This window comes from Megascapheus bottae, chromosome 16 (assembly GCF_031878675.1).
Source record: "Megascapheus bottae isolate mThoBot1 chromosome 16, mThoBot2.hap1, whole genome shotgun sequence".
Classification (NCBI taxonomy): Eukaryota; Metazoa; Chordata; class Mammalia; order Rodentia; family Geomyidae; genus Megascapheus; species Megascapheus bottae.
Genome location: NC_143524.1, coordinates 19,875,309 through 19,902,412, shown reverse-complemented (window position 1 = coordinate 19,902,412; position 27,104 = coordinate 19,875,309). Strand labels below are relative to the sequence as shown.

At 39.0% G+C, this 27,104-nt stretch overlaps 1 protein-coding gene and 1 long non-coding RNA gene across 4 annotated transcripts in view; one reads left to right on the top strand and one right to left on the bottom strand.

The window, feature by feature from the left end:
- The window catches only part of Trim44 (TRIM family member 44), an 83,028-nt gene that overhangs the window by 52,593 nt on the left and 3,331 nt on the right, over positions 1–27,104 (top strand). The gene's annotated exons all lie outside the window — the stretch shown is intronic.
- On the bottom strand, positions 13,282–17,715 carry LOC150052970 (uncharacterized). 3 transcript variants are annotated; one of them, XR_016538052.1, is made up of 3 exons: positions 17,140–17,715; positions 16,495–16,617; positions 13,282–14,166 (listed from the first exon to the last, which is right to left on the bottom strand). It is a non-coding gene; the product is annotated as an uncharacterized LOC150052970 (long non-coding RNA). The 3 variants fall into 3 exon arrangements; XR_016538051.1 differs by having other exon boundaries at positions 13,282–13,884; XR_016538053.1 differs by having other exon boundaries at positions 13,282–13,884; positions 17,166–17,715.

The following is a 27,104-nucleotide window of genomic DNA, read 5'->3' as shown; positions in this document are numbered from 1 at the left end:
TTATTTCAATTAACACTTAGAGCAGATTATCTTTGATCTGAAATTGTTCTCATTTATGATATATTCTTTACCATTCCATCAAGCCAAACAGAATTTGCTCCAAAGGCTCTGTACTGCTGACATTAAATGAGGGTTTGATATGCAAGGGAAGCAGAAGAAATGCAGGTCTCCCTGCAGAGGCTAGATGAGAAATGAATCTAGAGACTCTGAGTGCCAATTCTACTTGGATAATAATAGTTTTTGTCTCCTTTGCTAGTGTTCTTTCTACACGGTCCCATCCCCACTGGATTTGTAAAAAGTCAAAGGAGAAATAGATTCCAACCAGTCTCCACAGTGGAAGGAACAAAGAAAAGTTCCTGTCTTGTGGAAATCTGTAATGGATTATCTCTCCTTTCTACTAGTTGGAATCTCCCTGCTTTCTCCCCTCTTTATAGGCTTCCCAAGCTTTTAGATAGGAAATGGCCAACTGCTGTGCTTTTGGTCCGTAAGGTTTTTGGTATAATTTTTCTGCTAATTAATAATAATAGTAAAATAATATCATAGCTGTCGTGTATTGAAAGTTTGTTTTGTGAAAATAGCTTTTTATATATTATCATTTAATCCTCATACAAAGTTTTGTGGTATAGTAAGTATCCCACTTGTTAAATGTAGGAATAAATGTTTAGATTAATTCAAACCCCATGATTGGCCCCCCAAAAAAGTTTAAATAGCCATGGATTTCATGGCTAGTAAGTGGCAGAGCTAGGACTTGAGTTTGGCCTAGTTTCAGGGACCATGCTTTCAACCACCATTTGGACTGTCTCCAAGAGGCCATCTCCTCTCTGACACTATATAAAAACCAAGGGGATTTACACATGGTCTTCAAAGGGCACTTTGGTTTGATTCCTGAAACATGGGATTCTTACTTGCTTTGACATTGAATTGCTGTGGCTTGCTTCCTGCAAGCTACTTCTCTCCTTGGCTTCTATAATTATATAGAGATACTCTTTGTTTCAACCTCACACATCATCCTCCGTGCATCAGTAGCAAAAGGCGTCCTCTCTGGGGAACAGCTAACCAAGCCTTTCCTTTGACCCAGTTATGGGGTCCAGAGATTGGCGGGCAATGAGACCACCCACAACATGATCGAGGTGTTAAAAATTTATTGAGCAAGGGAAGGACTGATACGCTGGGACTATACCCCAAGGTCAGAATCTCAGTGCAGCCCTGAGCTTTAGCAGAACTGGGTTTATAGAGGCAAAAACTACACACAAGTTGCCAGACAGATTTTGTTTAAGCAAGTCAGCAGTGACAGAAGCAAAATTTTGCAGTTATCCTTGTAAGTTTGTGTAATATAAGCATATTTTCCTCGGAACATCCAGATCTTGGTTATCTTAGTGCAGCTAGGCCAAATAACATAGAATGCTTTTTTTTTTTTTTTTCTTAAATGATCTCAGTCAGCCTTCAGGTCATTCTGGCCTTGTTGGAGCCCCTAATTTCTCAGTTTTTTACTAATATGGATTAACTATTTACAATAAACCTTTATATTAGAGTTGATCAGAGGTAAGATGGCTTTTACTCTTCTATAACCCCTTAGAATAGCTGCACACAGTACACACTCAAATAGCTGACAGGGATTCTCAGAGGGCATGGAAGAGCAAAAGTCCTAATATATAATAGAACATGGATATTAACTACTGTGGAATCATCTTGTAAGAGGGTGTCTTTGAAGCTCAGAAATATTTTTCCCCCAGCAAAAAAGCAATTTACACTTTTGGCAGCAATTTTCTGTCCTCACTATGCTATTATGAGAGATCTTGTGTTCGCTCCCTCACAGATTGGCTGCTTCTCTACTCCTGCCTGAGCCTGCTGAGAAGTAATATATATTTGAGGAAAGGGGGGTGGCAGATGATCTGCTGGTGTGAAGGCAATTGTGAGCAAATCAGAGAGAGAAAGACCCTTAAGTTCTTGTGCTCAGAGAAGGAATAAAATCAGGATTAAATTTTGATTTGCTGTTGAGGTTTCCTGTAATTTTCTTTTTAAACTAAGAGGAAAATGGCTTTTTAATAGTATCAGCCATACTTGGAACTTCTGAAAAATTTTTCATCTTCAAAGCTGGCTGTTATTTAGGCAAAAAGCCCCTGCTGAGATCAGGGTGAATGTGACCCATGCTGATTCCGTGCTCAAACAGGAAGCATGTTCCAAAGGAGAAGCAGTTGAGTCAGCACACCTCACTCACTTTTATTTTTGGTTGTATTTGTGACTGACTGTGTGACCTTGGGCAAGTTATTAACCTTTTGGTACTGTTATTTCCATGTAAGTATTAGCCACCCCCCTCAACATTCACACCTCTTACCTATTTCAAGGATTCTATTAGTTACCTTTTTGTTGCTCAGTGAAATACCTGAGACAGACACCTTGAAGGAAGAAAAAATTTATTTTGGCTCATGGTTTTAGAAATGGCAGTCTAGGGTCACTTCATCCTGTTGCTTTGGGCCGATGGCAGGGAGCACATGATGGATGAAACTGCTCACCTCGTGGTATCTGGGCAGCAAAGAGAGTTAGGGGACATTGCCCCAGTATCCCCTTAATAATGTATCTCCTTCACCAATGCCTACTCCTAAGATTGTACAACTTCTTCAAAGCATCCGAAGCTCATGACCACACCTTTATTTAGCATATAACACTTGGGAGAATGTAAAAAATAATACAACTCATGAATCTTATGGAGTGAAAGATATCTGTATATACATTAAGTAACTTGTTAGCTATTTTTAAAATTTCAATTGGTTATTATCTGTGCTTACATAGACTCTTTACTTATTCTAAATAAATAGCCATTTGTTTTAGATACAATATTACTGACTTCCTAGAGATAGTGGAAAAAGATTAAGTCAGTGATACAGTTAGATTTCTTTTGTCCTCTAATTGTATATTCATGGTTTGGTTGTTGTATTATTTTCATTTCAGGAGGCCTGTCTAGAAGCTGAAGAAAATAGATCTGACACTTGTGATATGAGGTAGAGCTATATGGAATCTTTATTATGCTGAATAGGATTCCAACATATAAGGTTTTTTTTGTTGTTTTGGGGTTTTTTTGGTGCCAGTCCTGGGCTTGAACTCAGGGCATGAGCACTGTCCTTGGTCTTTCTCAAGGCTAGCGCTCTACCACTTGAGCCTCAGCACTGCTTACGGCTTTTTTCTATGTATGTGGTACCGAGGAATCGAACCCGGGTCTTCGGGCATGCTAGGCAAGCACTCTACCACTAGGCCAAACTCCCGCCCCTCACAACATGTAAGTTTTTGTTCAGTGTAACCAACATGTTACAAAGCCTTGGCTTACTTTGCTTTTCCATGCTAGGCTGGATTGTTTATCCGCTACTTTATGCTATATATACACTGTACACCTGTATGTACCAAAACCAAGCCTCTTTGCTAAAATAATTGATTTTCAGAAATCTGCCTGAAAGAGTCACAACTTTATTTTGTGCATGTTGGTTTATTAACCAGAGAATCCATTCACAGCTGGCAAATTCAGCTGAGGTTTTTATGACATTGCATTTGCCTCCAATTGAAATGCTGTCCAGGAGCAGCCTATATTCTATCATACATGTGCCTGCTTTTTCTGATTTTATAGTATGGAGAACAAGGCTCAGTAGGAGGGAGCCTGTTGTCACTTTTTGTGCTGCGGTTCTACTCTGATCAGCTTTTGTTTGCCAGCCAGTGTGGTAGCTATGATTGTCAGGCTCACGTTTATGTATTTGACCTCAGCTTATCAGGAAAACACTTTGTACAAAGTGTTTTATTCCTTTCGTTCTCAGACAGGAAAGACTACAGAGAAGGCTTCTCATTCATTTATTCAACAAACATCTTAAAAGTGCCTGGTGTGTTCCAGGCTTTATGGTAGGCCTCAGAAATATAAGAATGATTAATATTTTTATCCCTACACTGAAAAATTTCAAAGACTAATTTAAGCCAAGTACCATGGCTCATGCCTGTAATCCTAGATACTCAGGAGGCTGAGATCTAAGGAATCACAGTTTGCAGTCAGCTCAGGCAGAAAAATTCTTGAGACTCCATCTCTAAAATAACAAGCAAGAATCCTAGACAGAGGAGTAGTTTAAGTGGTAGAGCACCAGTCAAGAAAACATGCTGAGCAATTATGAGGCCATTTAAGCCCCAGCACTATCAATCAACAAGTAAAAATTCGAAATTAATTTGAAGGGGAAAGCTAAATGACCATAACCACCAACAAAACCTGACCAAGAAGCTAACTTTTCTCTAGCTTCTGGACTGTCCAAAATTGGTAGATTAATTAGCAATATCAGTAGACCTGCCCATGTATGGAATGCTAAGTGGGAGTTATATCTATATTTCTATATTAATATACATTAATATATTTCTATATCAACATATTAAACATTAATGTATGTTTTTATATTAGTATATTTTTTAAACACTTGTGATGTAGAGTATGATGGTCCCTTTTTTCTGTGTGATGAAAATAATACTATGAGAGGTTAGGCAGTTAAGCCACAGTCATATAGTTAGGAAATTACACAACTGGGATTTGAATCCAGATCCATTAGGTTTAAAAGTTCTATGCTTTTGGGCCAGGAGTTTGGCCTAGTGGTAGAGTGCTTGTCTAGCATGCACAAAGACCTAGGTTTGATATCTCGGTACCACACACATAGAAAAGTCTGGAAGTGCTGCTGTGGCTCAAGTGATAGAGCTCTAGCCTTTAGAAAGCCCAAGGACAATGTTCAGGCCCTGAATTCAAGCTCTGAGACTGGCAGAAGAAAGAAAAAAGAAAGAAGGAGAGAGAGAGAGAGAGAGAGAGAGAATATGAGAGAGAATATGAGAGAGAATATGAGAGAGAATATGAGAGAGAGAAAGAAAGAGAATATGCTTTCAACCATTATACTATATTGCTTGTCAGGAGATGTAAGATTTATATCTTTCAACTTGTTGGAAGGGAATAAGTAAAACTGATACAGGATTGTGACAGACTAATAGGGATTTAGCAATTTTTATCAGATTTTTTTTCATTTTCTTAGTTGAAAACCAACAAGCAATTTAAGAAGAAAGTTGAGATAAGATTTGCCAGGAAAATGCCTGAGGTGGAATAAATAGAAACTTCTTTCCCTAGACAGGTAAACATTAGTTTACTCCCTGGCTTTTGTAAACCAAGCAACTGCCATCTCTTCTAAAAGAGCCACTGTTCACCCAGTGGCAGGTGCAGGCCAACTGTTGCTATGGAAACCACAGGAGAAGCAAGCAGTTTTAATTCCAGAACTGATAATTAACTGGGTGGGGGGGGGGCTAAATGGGGATGGGGAGAGAGATGGGGGTATAATTGTTGAAGAAGGGAAAACTTTGCAATTAATGCCAGGCTGCATGGATGAAAAGGCCAGGCACAGATGCTCCAGCCCAGCATGCCCCTAGTATTCAGAGCTTATCCCCTCTGGTAAGGAATTTTTGGTAAACTAAAGTGAAGGATCTGATTCCCTGTCAGTCAAGTCTTCAGGGAACCATATGCCTAAAGAGGAATGTAACAGGCTATAAGAAGAAATTTAAAGACCAGATAACAGGTGATCCAAAATGATACTACCTATCCAGAAACAATCCAGAAAGAACTATCTCAACTCTTGAGATAATAAAATAAAATTGTGCTTGGGATAAAATAAGGCACACAAAATATGCCTCTTGTGAGTTTCTACTTCTTTGGTTAAAATTGGAGAATTACTTGTAGGAAATAAAACTTGTAGAGTATTTACTTAGATACTTGATGAGTATGGTTATTAGTCTACCAGTCCTTCAGGGACTGCATTAGTGAAAGTAGCCCAGCACTCGCATGATCATTATCTCATTCCATCTTTACATCAACCTAGAAGAACTATTATTCCCTTAACAGGACCAGAGATGTCCAGTACTTTGACCACAGTCCCATGGCTGTAAGTCATTACTGAATCCTGCTATCCTATTGAGTTTATTTAAAAGTAGAGTATGTACTGCTGCAAAAGGAAATTGAAGTGGATGTAAATAATTTATAACAAAAGGAAAATGTTTTCTAAAAAATATTTTAGTTGTAGGTCAGAAAATAAAAATCCCTAAATAAAAAATATTGAAGAGTGTTCTTTTGTGCTTTGGAAATCTGTTAGGTTCATAGATTAGCCCTATATTCAAGTCCTGGTCAGGGGAGAATAGCTAGATATGAATTAGGCTCTTTTACCTAGTTGTTTCTGTGGCACAGGCTGGCTTAAGACTTGGAAGACAAGATGATTTGGAGACATTGTACTAGTCGGTTGGTCCAAACTTCTCAGAAGATCTATTGTCTCTAACCTGTTTTAACCAAACTTCCAAGGTGACAGTGTGTGTGCGTATGCATGTCTATATTCATGTGTATGAGATTAACAGAAAGGTGAAGAGATAGAAAGGTTTTACTTTAAAACACTAGTGTTTAGTGCAAAGAGAAATAGAATTAATTCAGTAGTATTTCTGAAACACCTACTGGGAATACAGTTCTAAACAAAACATTCAAAGGGCTTTATTCAAAATCTCAAGGGTTTAGTAATGCAACTGGTCTTTAAATTAAAAACATTTTTAGGAACCCTGTTAATCCTTATTTTAAGATCTGTTATAGGAAATTAAAAACCTTTTGACTGAGAGAAAAATTGCACAGCATAGAATAAAAGGAACAATATAGATTGAAAATAACTTTAGATCATACCTGAAAACTCTTGAGTTTACCCATGGTTTTCCAGAGGTTTGACAAACTAATAAGCTAATGTACCAGTGAAATAATATTAAAATTTGGGAGTTTGACACAGTAATTACACTGGGAAAATATAATTTTGTCCGCATAATAGAAATGGTATTATTTCAAGAGGATGACATTAATGTGCTTTTCATCAATAGAAAAAAATGTAACCTTTCTCTTATTAGATTAGATCAGGGTCATGATGCAAAAGGCTGTTAGAATAATTCTCAGACTTTTGTTCTAAGAAAATAAATTCAACACTGTCTAAAAGTCTAGGTATGGAAATTGTAATAATCCAAGTCAGAAAAACTGATGACTCATTTTAAAATATCTATGAGCCTTCGGTCACCTTCGATCCTTTATGTATTTAACAGTTGTATCCAGTGTTCACTCTGTGCCAGGCAATGCTGTATATTGGAGTTGGAGTAGAAAGCAAAACCAGGTACAGCCCTTAGAGTGATTGGTTTCCTAACCACATTGCTGATGGTCTCCTCCACATTTCATTGGTATACTTTGTTCTATATATCCTCGGCTACCTGCAAGCTTGAAGAATCAGTAGCTTCTAAAAAGATTACATATATCTACTATTTAATATATATTTGTAGATATCATATATATCAACTGCATATATAGATGGAAACCTCCCAAGTATATTAACCTGAATATGGATTGAATTGTGAATGTACTCTCCTAAACTAGAGTTACATGTTCAAATAAATTGAGCAAAGGTTGCTTACCTACCTGCCTTTTTGAATTCTACAAGTATCACAGCATAATTAAAAATTTGAGCAACCTTGTAGTAATGAATCTGTATACTTTGTTTAAATTAAAACTCCAAAATTTTCCTGGTGCTGGTGTCTCATGTCTATAATCCTAGCTATGCAAGAGGTTGAGATCTAAGGATCATGGTTCAAAGCCATTCTGGGTAGGAAAGTCTGTGAGACTCTTACTTCCACTTAATCCCTAGAAAACCAGAAGTGGCAGTGTAGCTCAAGTGACAGAGTACTAGCCTTGATCAAAAAGAGCTCAGTCCCTGAGTTCAAGCCCCAGTATTGGCATACAAAAAGAAATAAGGGGCCACCTCTCCGTAGTTTGAAGTCTCCTCATTGTATTTTACTTACAAATATCTAGGTCTTCTACACTATTTCAATATTGTTACTTCTGTAATTTATTTCTGTCACAATTGAATGTAGAAGGATACAGTATGGAAATGATAAAACTGATATTTTCTTCTGGGGGAAGGAGGCCTCCAAAGAACCTCATAATTTTTAAATCTACATTTAAAAAAGCTTGACTGTCCATAATTCCATATAAAAATAAGTTAGTATCTTAAGTAAGTTTTGTATTCTTTTCATTTAAACACTACAATTCCCTTTTGTTATTTAACAGTAGAGCTATGATAACACATCATCTAGCATAGAGAAGCCCTTCAAGTATTCAATAAAGACTAGGACATTGACAAGAAACATTACTAAATACAAAGCAACGCTAAACACATTGTTTAAAATGTTAAGTGAATATGTGAGTGAGTGTGTGTGTGTGTGTGTGTGTGTGTGTGTGTGTAATCTGTAGGGTAGTAGTCAGGGTTTGACCTCACACTTCCTTGGCATCAGCAACAATACTGCCTAGCCATGAGTCCAGCTCTGTTTTTTTGCTGGCTTTGGTTGTTTTTTTTTTTCTAAGAATGTGGTCTCACATTCCACTTGGGTGCACTCCTGATCTGCCCACTTCAGGCTTTCCATCATTGTTAGGATCATATCCCTGTGATACAAAATCCAGCTTTTGTTCTAGAGAGACAGAATCTCATGGACTTTTCTGCCTAGGCTGTTCTGGCACCATAATCCTCCATCTCGGCCTCCTATGTAACTCTGGATGAGAGGTACACACCACTGGACCCAGTTGGCCTTATACTGCCAACCCCTGATGCAGTTTAGCCTTAGTTACTGCTACTCCAGCAGAAATAGTCAGAATCCAGATGTGCTTGAGGCAGCAGGAAGCCTCTGGACCTCAGTCAAGCAGGTGAAAATCAGAAAGTCACTGCTGGATGATGCAGACATTTGTTTTGGTGCCAAGTGAGAGTATTCCCAAGATGTCTTTGGTAAGCACACACACAAAAAAAGGGAAATAAAAATTCTAAAACAGGAAAGAATGAAATAGTTACTTTTTTGTACTAAAGATATGGCAGAACATCATCTAGAGACTAGGAATAGGAATGTGGTGAACTCAAACAAGAATTCATTATAATACCTTTGAAATGACAAAATTATTGCCTAGACTTGTGTTTTCTCAACAGAGTTCCTGACAGTTGTTTGAGCCGGACATCAATGATCCTAGCTGCTCAGGAGGCTTAGATTTGAGGATTGTGGTTCAGAGCTAGCCTCTTACCTCCAATAAACTGCTCAAAGCCAGAAGTGGCTTAAGTGGTAGAGTGCTAACCTTGAGCAAAGTAACTCAAGGATAACACCCAGGCCCTGAATGGAAGCCCTGAGACTGGCACGTGCACCCACAAAAAGCTGTTTGCAGTGTTTCAGAAATATGCGTTATAAAGGCAGCACAGCTTTATCATTCATTTCATGCCCTTACAGGTATATCTTTCATTGGTTTATTTATTATTTCATTATTATTATGTCAGTAGACATAATACCAGGTTTTAGGCTAAATACTAGAAAATGTTTTAAATCTCTAAAATAAGGATTCCTCATGTTGAGACATTTTACCCATATACTGGGACAAAGCAAATAAGTGGGTAGTTACAAAGCAATGTAGCATACATTTGATAGAGGTGTTTAGAGAGTGCTCTGAGATGTCCCAGAGGTAGGGAGGATGCTGATCCAGGGAAGTTACTTTCTAGAAGAGATAACTGCTAAATCTTAATCTTAAAATACATACATAATTAGCCCAGTGAATCCAAGGGAATAAAATTCTTGGCAGATTATATACATTAGTATGTGGTTTTTAGTTTGTTTTAAAGAGTACTTAACCATTGTATTAGTTAAAATTATGTTTAACTTTGAATAACGGAAAACACACAAGTAGCTTAAGTAAATCAAAGTATGTATATTTTACAGAATGAATATATGTACATTTTAAAGAACAACTGTGCAGGAAGGTGACTGCTAGCTTTTGTTTCAGTGGCTGATATCACAACTGCCATGTTTCTCTGAGGTTTCTTAGGCTTTTTTCTCATGCTTGTTGCCTTATGACTGAAAAAGATCAGCAGCTTGGAGCATTGTAGTCATAATCAGGAATGAAGGAAAGGTCAGAAGAAGGACTGTGCTGTGTCTCTTGTTAACCAAGGAAGTATACATTTTCTCAGGAAACCTGCCCCTCACCTAGAGAAGGCGTCTCGTTCTAAAAATGGCCTCTGAATCAGCCAGTCAATATTACTTGCCAAAAATATAATTTTATTTGTTTCTCATAATAAGCTCATGAGGTAGAAGACTGGGTTTTATGGTTTTACTTTGTAGAAGAAACAAATTGGGGACACTAAGTGATGCCAGAGCCATACGTATATTTAGCAATGAAAAAACTGAAATTACTGTTGATTGTATATATACCTGTTAGGCATTGGACTTTGTACCATTTACATATGTTGTCTCATTTCCTCTATCTGAGGCCCTATGCGGGGCGGGGGGGGGGGGTTAGCTCTCATTTTATGTGTTATTTAGATGTGTTATACTTGATAACATTTGAGGTAGAGACAGCTATGGATAGAATTTGCCTAATTTCTCAAAACTAGATATAGCAGAAATAGGATTCACATCTTCTGCACAGTGCCAGCCTGATCCCTATCTTTCCCCTTCTGTCTTATTTATATCCGTCTGTCTGTCTGTCTATCTATCTATCTATCTATCTATCTATCTATCTATCTATCTATCTGCTAGTCCAGGAGCTTGAACTCAGGGCCTACGTACTGTCCCTGAGCTGCTTTTCCTCAAGGAAAGTACTCTACCACTTGAGCTACACCTCCACTTTGGGCTTTTTGGAGGGGAGGGTGGGGCAAGAGTAGTTTATTGGAAATAGGAATCTCACAGACTATCCTTCTCAGATTGATTCATTCAAATCATGATCCTCACATCTCAGCCTCCTGAGTAGGTAGGATTACAGGCATAAGCTACTAGTACCTGGCCTCCCTTCTGCCTTTTAGCTATCAAAGTTTAATCCCTATGGGTCCACAAGCTTCCATCTCACTGACTTTTCCCAGAGCCCTTGAAGGTACCCCACACCCCTGTTAACTCCTTTTAATTTACGTGACTCCTTCTTGTTTCTTCATTATTGTTTTTATGGACACAGAATCCAACAACACATTATTTTAAATGTCCTCCCATTATGAATGCATTTTCCTTCATTGTAATAGTACCAACCATAATGAATATATTGGTTTCTGTGCAGATGTCAGTGGTGTTTTGGATGCTCCATTCCAATTTATGTTAGAAAATGAATACTTAAAGTATTGCCGAAGCTCCCATTACTCCAGAGGAAATGAGGGGCGCCCTATGTGTGTGAATATGCTTTTGCATTCATACAGCAGATAGAATGTTTTGGTCAGAATAAATTGTGTGCCTGAAATGAGTCTAGGCCTTTCCCGGAAGGGCATATTGAGGGTAATTTACTGTGCATATCTGCAAACCTGTGCAAGCAGGTTTTTTTTTTGTGAATGAACATTTGGTCTATTTATTAGTAGGCACAAATTGTACTCAGGTTTTGTTAGGGGGATCCATGTTTAAGGTTGCCCCAGTATCTCCTTGCCCTTGTGCACAACCACCGTAGGTTGCTAATGGGCTCAAGATCAGCAATCACCCTGTCAATCAGCCATATGTTGACGTAGCTGTCAATATTCTGGGTGAAGAGTGAGGCAGAAGTTCACTGGAAAGCAGAATGTACTAGGATTAGGATTACTTATGTGAGTTCACCTTTATGGTGAGAATTGTCCCAAGCTATAGAGCATGTAGCAGGCACTAAGGCTCTGAATTGTGCAAGTGGTAGCTTCATGTGACAGGAGCTAGGGACACCATCTGTCCAAGAATGGCCTTTGTGGAGGCCATAATGTTGTAGACATTCAGGCTATCAATAGATCTGTAGGAGATACTTGGTGTAATACCTTAGAATAAATATGTGTGTGTGTGTGTGTGTGTGTGTGTGTGTTTGTTTATTTTGCCCAAGTGTGTATGCCAAACATTTTTTGAGGCCTAGGATATCAGTACTTATTTATTTTTTTTCCAGTCCTGAGGTTTCAAATCTGGGCCTGGGTGCTGTCTCTGGGTTTCGTTTGCTCAGGGTGTGTTCAACCACTCAAGCTGCAGATCCACTTCTGGCTTTTTTGAGTAGATTATTGGAGATAACAATATCATGCCATTCCTGCCCTGGCTGGCTTCAACGAGGATCCAAGGTTTTATCTTCCTGAGTAGCTAGAATTACAGGCATAAGCCACCTGTATCTGGCAGAGAATCTCAGCATTTAAAGGATACTGGGAAATAACTCAAAAAACACTGTTGTTTTGTGTTTTGTTTTGTTGTATTCCTCATTAAAAAGCTCTGGCAATTAGGTCTGGAAATGTGACTTAGTGGTAGAGTGCTTGCCTAGCAAATATGAATCCCTAGGTTTGATTGCTTAGTACCACCTAAACGGAAAAAGCTAGAAGTGACACTGTGGCTCATATGGGTGGTAGAGCACTAGCCTTGAGCGAAACAAAGTTTGGGGACAGTGCCAGGCCCTGAGTTCAAGCTCCAGTATTGACAAAAAAAAATCTGGAAGTTAAAAAGGGAGAATTTCTGGTATACAAAATGTAAGGGCATTTTAAATATTGTGTTTCATGTTTATAGCATACCTTTTCCAGATATACAGGAGTTGTCTCCAATAAAAGCAGGCTTCTCTATTTAAGACTACTGTCTCCATAATTACAGGGTAAAACAAATGATGAATAGTAGTTGAGAACCAAAAGTAGAATGTGTATGTTTGTGTGTATATATATATATATATATATACATACATATACATATATAGAGAGGGGGGTATGTGTATACACATATATAATCGCCACACGTATCAAAGGATCTGAAAATACTTATTTTGCCTTTACCAGCACACAAAAAAAATACCTTTTCAAGGCTGAGACCTTTTCTAAAATTAGGCTTGAGAGAAAGTAAAATTCATCTCTCTAACTTTGAAATGATTTAAAATCTCACCAGATTTTTATTCCTGAAAATCTACTATCAAAAAACTAGATTTCAGAATTTTGATGTCTTCAATTTATCTTTCACTGAGAATGCCCTTTTCTCTTTTGAGTCTCTGAAGCCTTTAATTTTTACATCACCTGACTCCATGTCAACAGCTAGAAGACAGGCTTGAAAGAACTAGTTTCCTCAATTCTATCTAGAGGTATAAGCCTAGATAAAACCAGTGCAGTAATCTTTTATGAAGTTATGTTTTGCTTCTTTTATACCAAAGAACTACCAATACTTGTCCTCTACTGAAAATTTCTATAGAAATTTTTATAGAAATGTTTATTTTATAGAAATTCTGTAGCATTAAATACACTGTTTGTGGGGGAGAGGGAAGAGATTAGTAAAGATGAAAATGACTAGCTGTGAATTTAGTCTCTGAGTCCCACATTTTTCATTTTTGTGACTCTGAATAGTATTTTAGGCCACATCCTCTGTAAGAAAAACAGCAAGAGGCAAAACCAATCAGAGCCCTGCATGTCCAAGCAGTCTGCTGTACCATTCATCGTTTCCTTAGGGACAGTGATTTGAAGCACATTTTCTTTTTGCCTTGGGCAGGGTTAGTCTGGCTTCAGTCTAGAAATTGTCTGAAAAGGATGCAGAAATGAGGATTCAGGAAGCAGCTTCCCTACAGCATAGGTTTCAGGGTTTTGTAGACAGAGCACAGAAGGGCCGATGCAGTTTACCATCAGCACAGCTTTGTGTCAGAATGGCAGAAGACCATAACCTGTAGAGAACTTCTGTCCGTGTGCTTCTCTTGGGATTAGACCTTAGCCCTTACAGTGTGGAGCAGGTACAACACAGTGACATCCTGATTCTCCCGTGAGTTCATTGCTGTCTGCTCACTGAAACTGAATCATCCTGAATTGTACTCCTCAAGAGCTGTCCATTTTAAGAGTTCTTAGCAAGTGTGCCTTCAGGGGACTGTATAACAGATAAAAATCCATTGAGATTTCTTTACACGTGTCTTTTTGCACCCTGAAATATTCAAGGTTCCCTACCATCTATGTAGGTAGTCTAGTTCCTACTCTCTAAATAATGGTGCTCACAGTCTGCTCTGTAAGACAGTTTACAACTGCATAAGGTAATTGAACCATATTGAAGAAGACCAGTCCCCAAGACCAAAGAGTTGTTTCCCAAATTCAAGTCATCTTTACTTCTACTGATGGGTTTTGGTGATGGTGGTAGTAGTAGTAGTTTTTAGCTCTGAAACAGATTCACAATTTTTAGTGTTTTTCAACTATAATAGCACCTTCTAAATAAAAACAAGTATCAAATATAAAAATTGTGCTGTTGTACACGAATTCCTAGAACCCCAAAAAGACCACCAGAGGCCACAGTCAAAGCGAAAGAGCAGGGGTCGTTTCATTTACGAGTCTAGACTCGGGCCTCCGTGTACCAGCAGCCGGCAACACTGAAAAGGCCCTGAGCAAGAACTTTACACTGCTTTTATAGGGAAAGTACAATTACCTGATTGGCTATTTGACTCAAACCACTGGTCGAATCAGAGCTCAGGTGTCTAACCACTGAGCACCAAGCTGTTACCATCTGGGGTTCAAGTACATGGGCCCTAAACAAGGGGGGGAGGGTCATTCCCAGAACATGGAACAATCTTGGCACAACAGTACAAAGCTGTTCATCGTAAATAATTAGAAGTTACATTGATAGCTGATGTTTATAAAATATTTACCTTGTCCAAGATATATATTACTTAGTAATACTTTTAAAAAGTTTACTATTTAGTATTTAATTTTTTTTTCTTCGATCATAGGGGTTGGATTCTGGGCCTGGGCATTGTCGCTGAGCCTTTCAGCTCAAGGCTACTTCCCTATCCCTTGAGCCACAGCACCACTTCCTGTTTTCTAATGGTTTGAGATAAGAGTCTCCTGGTATTTAGTGCCACGGCTGGCTGTGAACCACAATCCTCAGATCTCAGCCTCCTGAGTAGGTAGGATTACAAGCATGAGCCACCACACCTGGCGTGTTTAAAATTTTATAATATAGGTTTTCTTGGATGCTTCTCATGGATGAGGATACTGGAACTAAGAGGAAAGTAATCTTCCCAACTCTACATTATCTACATGTCTTAGTTTCCAATTCTTTTACATGGTATCAATGAGGAATGGAAGAAAGATTCATTGGAGAGACTGCATTAGCTCATTTCGTATTGATAGGTTAACACTTGCTTTAATTAGGTGGACAGGAAAAGCCATGGAGACTCTTGCCACCCCTTCTATTCATTAACCTACTCACAGTGATACAGACCTAACAAGAATATAATCAGCCCAAATCATCTGTGTAGTGGAAAAGCACAGATTTTGCAGTTGACCAAATATATGTTTCATGTGGTCAACTATCTGTCCTCTCTAAACTGCATTCTCTACATCTATGCAATTACAATCATACCTTCTTCACAGAGATGCAATACTAATTGGATAAGAGACTGTATAGGAGTACTGATATAATTAGTGTTCATTGAGTAAATGTTTAAAATACATAAAGTTACTTAAAATTTTACCTCATCATCTGTGTTGACAAAAGGTTTCTTTTACTGTTGGTGGGAGTGCAAACTTGTTCAACCACTATGGAAAGCAGTATGGCAGTTCCTCAAAAGACTAAACATGTAGCTCCCCTATGACCCAGCAATTCCACTACAGAAACAAGGACATACTAAATCCATTAGCACAATGATGTTCATTGCAGCACAGCACTATTTACCATAGCAAAGATATGGAACCAACCCAGATGCCCCTCAGTTGATGAGTGGATCAACAAGAATGTGGTATTTATACACAGTGGAATTCCATGCTCCTGTCAGAAAGAAGGCCATCACCTCATTTGGAAGGAAATGGAAAGACAGAAAAAAATCATATTAAGTGGAGTAAGCCAGACTCGAACATAGGCTGGGTGGTTTCCCTCATTTGTCATAATCAGTAGAACCTTGGGCTGTTCTAGCAGAGATTTACAATAGAACAAAACCTAGATACATAAGCCCATATAGAATGATGCTAAATGAAAGGACCTCCAGGATATAGAAACAAAAGCCATATAATGAGTGATTGTTGTCCTTAATGTACTATGTTATCTCTCATCTCTTTTGCTATACTTGGTTATCTCATATTGTTATAGTATTTCACCTTCTGATATATTGTATATATGCGTATTTGGTTATTTGAAATAGGATAGGGAAGGCGGGAGGAAAACAAGATGAGGGGCGGCGGTGGGGGGAGGGAAATGGGGACCAAGACATGAGAAAGGGTATCAATGTATGTGAAGTAATGCACCTTTTATTTGGTGAATATAATGTAACCCTTCTATTAATTACAATAAACATATAGAAAAAGATTTCTTAGTCACCTTTTACATCATAGCAGGAAAGTAGTTGGAAGATAACTGTTTTTTTCAGTTTCCCAAAGATTGGTCCATTCTTTGGGACCAGCTTGCTCTTTTAAGTTATGGGTTTCCCCTCCATTATAGGGAGATGCTTTCCTTTCTGCCCTCCCCATCCTATCTCTTGAGTATTTTCTTACTTACCTCTTGAGATTTCCTTACATGCTTTTAATAGATGCTCAATACTAGAAAGATATTCCCAGCAGGCACTCAATTTGTATTTTCTGCTTGTTGCTTGATGTGAACTAACCTCTGAGAAAGCTGTACCTGTGGGAAAGAGACGGGAAGAGAAAGCAAAATTTGCTCTGCTCCAGCAAAATGACACCGTGAATCCCTGAGCTCTGGCAGGTATCTGGAAGAGTGACTGAAGGCACTTTCATGTCTTTTACCACTTTGGTTCGGTGTCTGTAGAAGTTTCTAGAAGTATAGTTGGCAAAGGATTGTTTACAGGCAAACTTGGATATTCTTAACACCAGCCAAAGTATAAAGCAATACAAAAATAAATATGAATAAATACAGGGAGCTAGGAGTTCATTTTGTCAGTGTCACTGTTATTTGAGAAGAAATGGTCTACATTTAGGAACATAATGCATACTGCTAGAAACAGCCATTCACTATTCCACAGCCTGCTACTTGGGGACCTATAATGCCACCCTTCTCTGATTAAGATTCAGGAAATGAAGGAAAAAAGGCAAATCTGTTGTATCTTCATTTCACAAATCTTAGACACACCACATACCCTCAAGCTGTAACTTGCTGATTAGGGGAGAAATAGCTAGATATCCATACCTAGTTAATATCACTGCAGGAAATACCTGAGGTAATGGGCAGTTAGTGCCTAGGAAATGAACTTCACAGTAAATGTTTCTTGCCCAGCCATGAATCTTTTTGCATCATCCCAAATCACACAGTGAAGACTTTTTCAAAGCAGTTTCCAATGTCCCATCATGGTTCACGGTCTCCATTCTAAATCCCTCCAGAGCATTTATGTTGCACATTATATCTTAGCATTTGTAATCAGATCATCCTGGGTATTGCCTGTGCCTAAGTGTGGATGGTTTCCCAGGCCTCTGCTGCCAGCTTGGTCTCAGCATTAGTAGTTCATACATATTCCTTAATTTAGGTTACTTCCAGATAGCTTGGTCTCACCAGTCCTTGACTCCTACATTTCTCTTGCAGTTTTCCTTATCCTCAGAAAGAGGATCCCAGTTCAGTGAGCCTGGGTGGTTGACAGACAAGTTGATTCTAGGCTGGAGTGGTTTGGCACAGTATTCATAAAAGCATTAAGTCAAAGGCTGGGGAATGATTTGGAAAGAGAAAAGGAAAATATAAATATTCCACACTGGAGCAGGAAAGGCCTTTGTTATGAATTGCTACTACCATCTGTTGGAAACGCCATTGTGATGGAGTTTAGAACTAGAGCTGCCACAGAGATTTAAGAATTGTGCCTGAACTTTAATGCCATTACAGTTTTAACACTAGAGAGGCACATAGTTTAAGGAGAAGAGGAAAAGAAAGAAAAGATCTAATAATGGAATTGTTTCACTCATGGTATTATAAAAGAAAGGGGGAGGGATGGGAAAGAAGATTCTAGGATGAAATTCTGTTTTGAGTTTCTTTGCTCTCTTTCAAACAGTTTCTATATTTCTGTATTTCTTGAGGGTCTTGTTCTGAGCCCCAGCAATTATTTTGTGATGACTCGTGCCATTTAAAACAGATGAGACTTAAATGGGTGATCATATTACCTAGACCAGTGGTTATTTGCTAGACCCTTACTTTTAATGTGGCCCAATTTTCAGAGCCTTTCTTTTCCCCTCACCTTCACTTGGCAAGAAGAGACAAGTGATTAGCTGCCTAGGGCCCATCAGGGCTCATAGCACTGTCAGGATTCAGACCCTGGAGACATGGCTGAAGAAGCAGATTGGAAAGGAAATAAATAAGCCCTTTTCTCCCTATTTGGATATTAAACAAATGGTTCCACAGGCTATGTTTCTGTACACAGGATTATCATTCTTTGTAACTTCTTTTTCCTTTCTTACATATGTTTTAACCAAGGGCCCTAAAAATAGATGTTAAAAAAGAGTGGCTTTATTGTGTCAAAGAGGATGTTTTTAAATTAAAAAAAAAAAAAAACAGCCCCAAAGAATTCTTTCTTCTTTTTCCCTATGTGGTTTGCTGAAATACTGGTTTTATTATGAAAGCCCACCCCACTTGTTGCCACTACTCTTCTCTGATGGACTGAGTGAAAAATTGCAGTAGAATGTTTCAAGTAGTGGGTAGGTAAACTGTCAGGAAAAGCAAAGGATTTATGTATTCTGTTATCTGCTTATACTAGTATAAAAGACCCATCTGATGTGTTTACTCTTCAGTATTAAATTTGAATCTCACTGAGACTTAAAATGTAAAAGTGTTAGGACTTATCTAATAGGAAGAGGAATAAGAAAACAGAATCATTATGTGGTGTAAGTCTAACGTGTGCCAAGGCACTGTCTTCCAGATCATTTCATGAGATAAACTGTCACTAGATAGCATTTCTCATGTGTTAAATACTTTTATGTTCAGAAGGAACCTGAGCTCATTGACTCCACTTAACAAACGAGGAGACAGAAGCTCAGGGAAGATTTGTATAGGGATGTATATTTGGTAAAAGGAAAAACTGGGGTCAGATCTTTGTTTCTCCTAAAGTACACTTTGTGCTCCTATTTTTTTAAAGAATTTATTAATGTTGATTTTTACATCATATTTTAAATGACAAGTTTAATAAGTGTTCAAGGAGTGTGCTCCTATTTTTAATCTGTTCAAAGACAATAGTCAAGAGTTTTTAAAGCAAGGAGCTTTGCCATCCAAATTGTTGACAGAGATCCTTGAGTTAGGCAATCTTAGAGTACAATTTGGCCTTAGTTCTAAGAGATGTATTTATTCCCCTGGTGTTCTTTTGGGTATTTGGACTGTACTTTCTGGCTGGGCCCTGTAAAATTGGGCCAGTGGAGAACTATTCCTTACCCAGGTACCATAAATTAATCTCTGATTTATATCAAAACTAAGCCATAAGTAGGTTCTTTGCATATAGATGAGAAGATCTGAAGTAGTAGGATTATGTCATTTGGATGTCCCAGCAAATCTAGGAAGTGGGAAAAATGCAACTTTAATAATATTTGTCTGCTTCTTTCAGCCTCCTCTACTGACTCTTTAACAGTGGTCATTTGTCCATCGCTAGCAAAACCTAATCCTCTACCACTGTTACATGGGAATTCAATCGTGAGATACAGAGAAGCCAATTTTGAGAGGTTGAATTGGGAGTCTTTATTAGAAAGCCAGTGACTACAAACAGACACATGTCCCCAGAAAACTTGTAACCTCAAATACACTTAATACTGCTAGAAAACCAAGCTACAAGAGTAGTAAAACAAAGAAAAACAGTCTCTGATCAGCTTTAATGGAAGGCTGAAGAGGGATGTCATGCTGCCCTAAGGAGAGTCAGGAAACACGAGGCATGGTGAAAAATGGTGGCTGAGCTGGTCAGGACCTAAATAGGGTCATGGTCGGGGCAGGATCACAGGGAGCTTGAGAGTCTCACCAGTTCATGGCACAGGATTGGCAGGTCCAGTAACCTGTTATTCCAGTCCCCACCCCTGCCTCTAGGAATTCAGCCAAGCCCATCTCCTGGGGGTGGGACTTCATCTTCAACCACCAAGAAATCGAAGTGGTGCCAGTTAGACCCAACTCCTTATCATCTACCAAGATGCCAAGGTGGTGCCAGTTAGGTCAATATTCTTATTTCACCACCTCATCCCATCAATTTCAAAAATTACAGCTGGCTCACCCAGCAATAACTTAGAACTTTCTAAGTGCACCACTCTGTGTCTGTGTGTGTGCACATGTGCGTATGCGTGTACACTCATATATACATATGCATATACCCTTCCTGGGGCTTGGATTTAGGGGCTAGGTGATATCCCAGAGCTTCAGCATTTTACCACTTGAGCCACAATTCCACTTCCAGCTTTTTGATAGTTAATTGGAGATACTTGCCTGCCTGAGCTGGGTTTGAACCTCGAGCCTCAGATGTCAGCCTCACAAGTAGCTAGGATTGTAGGCATAAGCCACCAGTTCCGAGCATATTTTACCTATACCAATATCCGGGGGACTTTGAGTTTAGAACACTGTGCTTTGTTCAGTCTTGAGATTACAGAAATAAAAGGTAACAATGTTCAGTCTCCCTCTTCCTACATTTCTTCCCCCATCCCTCCTTCTTTAGTGCTCCTTTTTGGAATTGTCACATGTTTGGAATCATCTAGTGATGACTAGACTAGTCCTGGCTTCTTCTGATGGCAGTAAGCTGTAATACAAAGAAAGCCTCTGATAAGTTGAAAGTAACTGGATACTATGTTCATCTCCTCCACTACTAGACTGTTGGCTGTATCTTGAGCTTTTAGAATATTGGGGATAGGTTAAAGGGGTCTAGATTTGCTTACCTTTTTTCCTGGGGAGATATATGACAAGAGTGACTTTTGATTGATAGCTGAGTAGGAAGCGGGAAATAGAATGAGAACTTTCTGTTCCCTTCACCAGATGTATACACTGCAGTCATAGTTGTCTTGCAGAAGGTATGCTGGCAGAGATTCCTGGTTACAAAATAAGATACTTCTTCATGGTTTCTAGTTTCTCCATTTGAGACTTCTCTCACTGTCTGTGGCCTGGGCCTCAGCCTGGACAAGTGACTGGTCATTTGGCAGAGAGAAAACCTTAGTCTCTGCTTAGAAGCAAGTATGCCTTTACTCCAAACGCCCATTATCATCACAGTATGGTCCCAGTAGCTCTGTGTGTCACCTCCACGCAGAATCTCACATGTGTACTAATGGAAAAAAAATCACAGTTGAGCAGCCTAATGTTGTCCCTCCTTTACTAAGGCTTTATATTGAGTTAACCACTGGTGTGTTGGGTTTTTCCTTCCTGAAACATTTGTTTGTGAGGCCTCAGAGAGTGTTGTACAGAACACAGTTCGAATATTGTAAACATAGCCCTTGTTCACATTTTAGAGTGCTGTAATAGAGTAGATGCCATATGGAGTCCTGATCCCCTTCTATTCTTTCCCATCCATTTTCCTCCATCTTCTTAGGAGTCACTTAGATATGACCCATGGAGAGAAGCACTAACAGCTGCTAATGAGTCACTCTTTCATCTCAGTCTACTCAAGCATGCTTTATCTCTACTCATTCTCAACTTCTCACAGCTCTCTGACCATGCCAAGCTGTTTCACATCTTCAGGAATTTATTCAAGCTGTTCCTTCCACCTGTCATGCCCTCCTCCTAGCCCTGATATGTTACTAGAAAATACCAATCCATCTGCTAACACTGAGTAATAAAGCCACTTATTCTGCAGTTGGGATTTTTTTCTCAAAGCAAATTGGGTGCACTCTTTGCAGACTATGAGATCTTAAGGATAGAAACCCTAATGGATACACCTCTGTAGTCTGTCACCTTCATGAAGTAGGGACTCAGTTACCATGAATCTAAGAGAAATGATTGGCTTTCAGATATAAAAGTTTAAAAAAAATAAATTTATAGGCTCACACCTATAAATCCTAGCTACTTAGGAGGCTAAGATTTGAGGATCTATGTTCAAAGCCAGCCAGACAAAAAAAAGTCTATGAGACTTATTAACCAGCAAAAAAGCTGACTGGAAGCGTGGTTCAAATGATAGAGTGCCAGCCATGAGTAAGAGAACTGAACAAGGGTGAGGTCCCTGAGGTCAAACTCTAGTACCAAACAATAAAAAAAAAAAAAAACCTAGAAATACATTACACACATTAACCTCTATTATCTCGCTAATAATTTTAAGGAATCTGAACTCGAGGCTTTACACGTGCTAAGATAGCACTCTAATACTTGAATCACATCTCCAATCCTAGATTAATTTTCACCATAGTACTTTTGACTATCTGAAATTATTTGCTTTACTCATTTGTTTTCTTTGCATATTTAGAAATTACATTCCATGACTACAAGAACCTTACCAGGCTATTTCACTGCTATAATGCTAGCACCTATTAGAGTATTTAACATAATGTATTGCATGTATATGCTCAATAAATTATTTATTCACTAAAACAGTAAATGAACCTCTGACTACTTATTTACAGATAAAGAAGCCATATAGCTTCCCCAAAGTCACACCACTCAGCTGGAAGAACTTAATTAGGAGTCCTAGTCTTATTTCTAAGTACTAGTCTCAGGTCTAAATAGACAATCATAACATACTATACTGCCTCCCTTAGGAGTTCTCCAATGGACAGCTCAGTTCTATTTGGAAAAGGTCTGCTTCCTAATGAGATGTACTTTCTTTGCCTTGAAAGTCTGCTTTTCCCACCTCTCACCTCACCAAGCTAAATGATAAATACTGTGTGTCAGCCACCAAGTGTGTCCTGAGTGCCAGGCATGTTGCTAAACACGGTGTGAATGAGAATCAGGCTTGGTGTCCAGGGAGCACAAAAAAATGGCAAAGACTGACACTTTAATTATAACCATGCTAAGGCATGCTCAACACCTGCGCCCCAAGGGCTCAAGGGCATAGTGGGGATCTATCAGACTGCCTCCATCAACAGTTCCCTGAAGGCAGGCAAGGCAACATCATCTCCATTCTCCAGTGGGACGAAGTGAAAATCCACTGAAGGCATTGAAGATACTCTCTCTGCAACCAAATGAAAAGACTGAGACTTTGTTGCCTCTTACTTCAAGGCAAATGAGGCTGAAATTGACCTGGAAAGACACTATCCTAAGTCTAGAGGAGTTTGTCTTGTTAGTAGGCTTTTTGCATGGCTGTATTTGCTGGAGCTCACAAGAACTGAAATGAGAAAGAAATGGCCACCTTCTAGCTAGGTAAGAATTACTAAAGTTGCAAAAACTGAATAAAATTTAACTGCGCTTTAAGAGACTATTGAGATTTCCCTAGCATGAAGGTAGTAGTTTCCAAACAATCTGAGTTTGTGAAGGCCCTGGAAAATCCTTAATAACTACAAAGTTTGCTCCCTCTGCTACTGGTAATGAGGCATCACCTGGAACCTGGCTAGATAAATACTACCAAGCTGACTTAATTCATCACTCTCCCGCCCACTTTAAAACAAAGGACAGGCCTTGATTGTAGTTTCAGTTCTGTGTGTGGAACCTTAAGTTGTCACTTATTTCTCTGTTCATTTTTGTCATCTATAAAGTTCAGTGTTAGTGCTTTTATGCAGGATTAGGTAAGTAGATTTGCAAGGTTTATGGAGATCAAACTTGGCATTGTGATCTGAAGCCATGCTGCAGACCCAGCCTCTCTTGATGGTCTCAAAATAAGTCTATAAAATCAAAGTCAGGTGTGAAGACCAAGAGACCAACTCAGATTTGTATTTTCTTCTTCTGTAGGAACCCAACACTTACTTGGCGTTTGTTATGAGTTGTTGTTGGTTTGTTTTTGTTGTTGTTGTTTTGTTTGTTTTGCCAATCCTGGGGCTTGAACTCAGGGCCTGGGCACTGTCCTTGAGCTTTCTCAAGGCTAGCACTCTACCACTTGAGCCACAGCACAACTTCCGGCTTTTTCTACATCTGTGGTATCGAGGAATCGAACCCGGGTCTTTGTGCATGCTAGGCAAGCACTCTGACATTAGGCCTGCTTATTTGTTTCTTTTATCTTTAAAAAGTACTTGCATGTATCTTCTGTTTCATTACATGGTTTTTGTGATGACTTTTTAAAGAAAATATCCTGTTTCACATTTATAAAACGAATCTCAAACTTAAATGGTTGCTACTTATGGGCTGGGGAGCTAGGGATCAGAAGGCTCACTTCTCATCCAAGTCCAGTTTTATTACTATAGTCTGTTTAGCCTAAATATACTATTTACAAACTGTAAGATCTGAGTAGATCATGTAACTTCTCTGAGCCTCAACTTTTCTACAGAATGGAAATAATAATGCCTAGCAGAAGCAATAATAGTACCTTGATTTCTCATATGTAAATTGGAGGTAATATGAGAAACTACTGTTTTCATTCAGTGAGATTATACATATAAATTGTTTAATACAGTTCATGGACATTCAGTAAGTCCCCTGAATAATGACAAATATTGATGGAGAAAAGGCTTGTAGGATAAAAGTATGAGCTAGTGGTAGAGTGCTTGCCTAGCATGCACAAAGTCCTGGGTTCGATTCCTTATCACACCCACAGAAAAAGCCAGAAGTGGTGTTGTGACTCACATGGTGGAGCGCTAATCTTGAAGAAAAGCCCAAGGATAATGCTCAGGCCCAGAGTTCAAGCTCCAAGACTGGTATGCATTCACACGTGCACGCGCACGTCTCTCTGGTGGCACCAATCTAATACTTGCTGGAACTACACAGTTACTTCTTCCAGTAATAAAGCTCAAAATTTGCTAATTAACTCCTGTGTAATGCCTGTGTGGCCTAATTTTTTACGAATATTCAATCTATCCTTTAATCCTGACTGAATCTAGCCTTTCACTCATGTCAGTACCTCTTAATTTCTGTATTCTCTTGAGTTGAATAATCCTTTTACAATAATAATTAATTAATAGCTAAGAAATCATCAGACAGGAGTGATGCCAGATCAAATTATGTTGTATTATATGCTTAGGAAAAGAAACTGTTAAACTTGGAATTCAGATTACCTGCCATCTTGTTCATTTATTAACTTCCTTTTATGCCTCTACTGTTCTGAGGCTAAAAAGCAAAACTGCCTGCCTGTGAGGACTCAATAAAACCTTGTCAGGCAGTGAAAACTTTGTCCATCAAAATTACTTTATCAGCAGGTATTTAGGTGTTGAGTGTAGCTGAGGCTTGTGGCAGGCCTGTGACAGCTCTTGAATGTCACAGCTATCATACATAGAAAGGCAGAAAAGATTTCTTAGCCAGTCCTGCAGTCTGTGACTGCTTACTCCCATTTTGTAGCGCCAACCAGGAAGGTATTAAATCTTACACCACCAGATCATTCAGAAGGTAGGAGCTTCCAGTATGTCCCCAGAAAGAATTTAAAAAGTAATATGTACCTCCTTGCCCATTTTTTATTCCTAACGTTTATATCAAGTTTAAGATAGTTGCAGAAGATGTCATTGCTAACAAATTGCATAGTTTGTATGAGATTTGGCACTATCGACTTAGCTTATTAAATTTATAGGCAACAATTCATTGTATATAATCTAACTACCAGAACTAGTTCTTCTGGCCAGACCTATCTACCCTGTCAGATTTAGTCTGATTTCATTTTCTCCAGTTCAGTAAGCTTATTAGGACATAGCACAAGACAGCTTTTTTACTTCTGAATTAAAATCTTAGGTCATGGGGCTGGGAATTTGGCCTAGTGGTAGAGTGCTTGCCTACCATGCATGAAGACTGGGGTTCGATTCCTCAGTACCACATACATAGAAAAGAGCCAGAAGTGGTGCTGTAGCTCAAGTGGTATAGTTCTAGCCTGAGAAAGCCCAAGGACAGTGCTCAGACCCTGAGTTCAAAGCCCAGGACTGGGGTGGGGGGGGGGGAATCTTAGTTCACACAATCTTGCCAAGAGTATTTGTTGCCTGGATAAAATGAGGGATGTTTCTCACCCTGCACTCTCACAAGATACCCCTTAGAAGCAAGACAGTCTGTAAGATCCAGGAACATGAGAAGTACTTGATGCTTTTCTAAAGTGATAGCAAGGTGCCTGCGAAAGTGGGAGTAGCAAAAAGAACCCATAGAGCACAGATGTGTTTTTGGAAAGGAATCAGCACATACAGAAGAATCTGTATGTTTGTCTTATTCTTAAGTCCAAGCACTTTCAGGGACATCATTACATGATACAGGGGATGTATACTGCAGTTTTAAGGTCACCAATTATAGATAGAACAGTGCTTACAAACTAGATTAGTCAGTGACCACACAGAGGCCAGGTAACAACTACACAATAACAACTGTTATTGCCATGAGATGGACTTTCTAGAAGACTGCACGTAGAAGGGTCAGAGCCATGGAACTTCTAGCCTTTCTATCTAATACCTAAATTTCATTAGGCTCAATTGTCATTTTTAAAAAATCTCCAGCAAGCCAGGCACTAGTGACTCATACCTATAATCCTAGCTAATCAGGAGGCTGATATCTGAGGGTTACAGTTCAAAGCCAGCCCAGGCAGAAAAGTACCCAGGAGAATCTTATCTCCAATTAACCACTCAAAACCCCAAAGTGGCACTGTTGCTCCAAGTGGTAGAGTGCTAGCATTGAGCAAAAGAGCTCTGGTATAATGCCCAGATCCTGAGTTAAACCCCTATGATTGATTAAAAAAAAAAAAAACATTTCCCACCAAGCAAAATGGTATACTGTTATAGTCAGACAATTGAAGGGAATTGGGGATAGGTACATACATGTTGTGGAATGTAATCTTTCAGATTAGAACATTGGGCATTGAGAGAAAGTTAGTGGAGGTAGATTTTGATTCAGGATGAGAAGGGGGCACAGGTGTGTTGCATAAAATACATAAAGCTTTCATAATAACACTGTAAGAGAGTATTGCCATGAAGAAACTGTGATTTACCTTAGGAATTCACTCAATTTGAATCTAGTCAGTCTGATGACTTCAGAATCATTCCATAATGTGCCTATCCTATAGAGGGTACTACAGTCTAGCTCATGTATCAGGCGAGAAGGAGAGTGCAGCAGAAGCAATGATGCCTCTCCTTCCAGAGTGTCCGCACACACGGTGAGGTAGACTCTTGTTACAGTCTTAGTTAAGA